A 2,637-nucleotide genomic window follows, 5' to 3' on the forward strand; every position below is an offset into this window, starting at 1 on the left:
CTCACTGCAGGAAAAAAAAAAAAAACAGCTCGGATCTCATAATGTCTCATAATTTCATATAAAGAGCAATGGAGTCAGATGGGAGCCCCTGACAGGTTTGCAAAATTCCGGGAAGGCAAGAGCCAGCTCTGGTTTCATGCAAAGATCAGGAGGCAGTTGTTTGAGGGAAAAGCCCTGCTTCAGGTAAAGAAGGCACCCCTTGACTCAAAGCAGTGCTAATTAAACCGCCAGCCTCCAACAAAAGAGAATGCATGTAGGGCAGAATGAGGTGACCACACAGAACAGCTTTGTTCGTTCTAGAAACTTTACGGTGGTTTTGGAGAAGTCAGGCAAAGGCTGGGGAGAAGCCCTCCAATTCCACACTTAGCAACAGATTATTACATGATCCGAAGAAGCTCTGATTTTGAAATTCCATATGACAAGCCCTGCTTAACTTAACAGTGGCTGCTAGCCGCCGTCTCTTGTCCCCTCTATGTATATTTTATTTTAACTATGCCGCCCTCTGGCAACGTCCTGTACGTTTCAATCAATCAGAAGCCCCATTTGCCAGCTCTGTGCAGAGTTCAGTGCTTCTGAGGATTTGGCAGAGAAAAAACAACCCCAGAGATAGACAGGGGAAGAAAAAAAAAGATCGTCTTCAGCTAATCACGTGACATTTCCAATATCTAAATTCTGGAAGGCGGTGCTTCCTTGCAATATGCAAAATGCAAGATCCACTAAGGCCAGGCAGGTTTTTACCAATGAGCTCGGCCTCCATTTCAGATTAGTGGCAAATCCTTATAACTTGGCTCTAATTGAGAGCTTAGCTGTTGCTATTAAATTCCTTTTCAGAAACAACAGGGCCGACGAGATCCCCCTTACTGAGAACATTCTCCCGCTCAATCGGAAATTATCCAAATGGAAGAGAATTGAGGCAAATGTTATAAAATAACACTGCCCCCCCCCAAGTTAGTTTGGCATGTTTGATTAAGAGAAGCCTCAGCTAGAGTCTGTGAGTAAAATAAAAGTCATCCTAAGTGTCTCTGAGAGCTTCCCAAGGGGCTCAGTGGTAAAGAATCCACCTGCCAATGCAAAAGAGGCAGGTTCAATTCCTGGGTTGGGAAGATCCCCTGGAAAAGGAAGTGGCATTCCACTCCAGTATTCTTGCCTGGGAAATCCCATGGTCAGAGGAGCCTGGTGGGCTACAGTCCATGAGGTCACACAAGAGTCAAGACACGACCTAGCAACTAAACACGTGTCTGTGAGCTTATCCCTGTCTAGGCTACATCATCATGCCACTGTCCCCCTTCTCTCTCAGAGCCCAACAAACACATTCTTCTGACACTTGGTGCAGAAGAAAAGGAAACTGAGTCTCAATGAAGTGATCTGGTGCCTCTTTAGTCTCTATCATCTCATCTGCTTAAAATCCTTCAGAAAAATCCATTCCTGCACACACAGCCAGTGGGTCCCAGAAGGGCAAGTTTGGCTGCATCCTGACTTTGGTGTAGAATTCCTTCAGAGGGAGAGAACATGCGTGTCCAGTCACCCAGCCAACAAATACTCAGCTTCCCGGCTGATAGGTATGCTGTTAATAACAAGCGGACAGTGCCCATGATGAGCAGGCATCCTCTAAATAAGCCAGTGCGGCAGGCAGTGGAATTTTTTTTAATTAAAAAAAAATTTTTGACCACTCCCTGCATCATGTGGGATCTTAGTTCCCCAACCAGGAATTGAACCCATGCCTCCTGCAGTGGAAGCACAGAGTCTTAACCACTGAACCACCAGGGAAGCCCCAGCAGTGGGATTCTTAGCATCAAGACAAAAGAAGCCAACAGAGGATGAGAGATGTAGTAGCACAACCAGAAGGGGAAAAAGCTCACATTACAGAGACTCCTAGTTGAAAAGGTCCGACGAGTTGCCTTGTCGTCCTGAACCTGTACAGATGGCTCCTGGTGACAGCTGCATAATAAATTGTGCTTGGTGAGGTCACCAGCCAGATTTATTTGACTGTATATAAATGTGTGCTACTGGCCTTGCTAAGGGCACTGATGAGATAGATATATTTAGCGGGGGGGCGGGGGGGGGTGGGCGGCGGAGTAAAACCAACTCTGAAATGAAATGAAATCCGTCCTAAATTCAGATTCATCCAAAATTCACAAATCAACATTCAGGGTGAAGGATCGACGTTAGTTTTCTCAATGTGCCATGATACAGTTTGTCATTAGACAACAGTCTCGGGGCTTAAAGGAACCCACACGGAGGGGTTCTGTTTGTTCTCAAGTCGGGATTAGTTGAGTGTGAACCCAAGGAGTCATTGCAGAGAGTTGATCCATCTGCTACTGGAACCAAAGTTCACCAAAGAATGAAAAATGCAAGCCCATCCAAATTCTTTTTGGTCACATCACATTTTAATATGAATATTCTGCCAGAGTTCAGTGAAGAGGCATCAATTTAAAGAAGGGGAGAATGTTGCAATCTAGCAATTCCTTTTGTCCTAATAACAGAACTATATGGAATACATTATTTTAAATATCCTGAAATGATTATCTTAAGAACATTGGGATGGCAATCATGCTCTTTTCAAACCTTAGGCTTCCTTGGTGGCTCAGCGGTAAAGAATCCACCTGCCAATGCAGGAGACGTGGGTTTGATCCCTGA

The sequence above is a fragment of the Bos taurus genome, chromosome 18, assembly GCF_002263795.3.
Source record: "Bos taurus isolate L1 Dominette 01449 registration number 42190680 breed Hereford chromosome 18, ARS-UCD2.0, whole genome shotgun sequence".
Taxonomy (NCBI): domain Eukaryota; kingdom Metazoa; phylum Chordata; class Mammalia; order Artiodactyla; family Bovidae; genus Bos; species Bos taurus.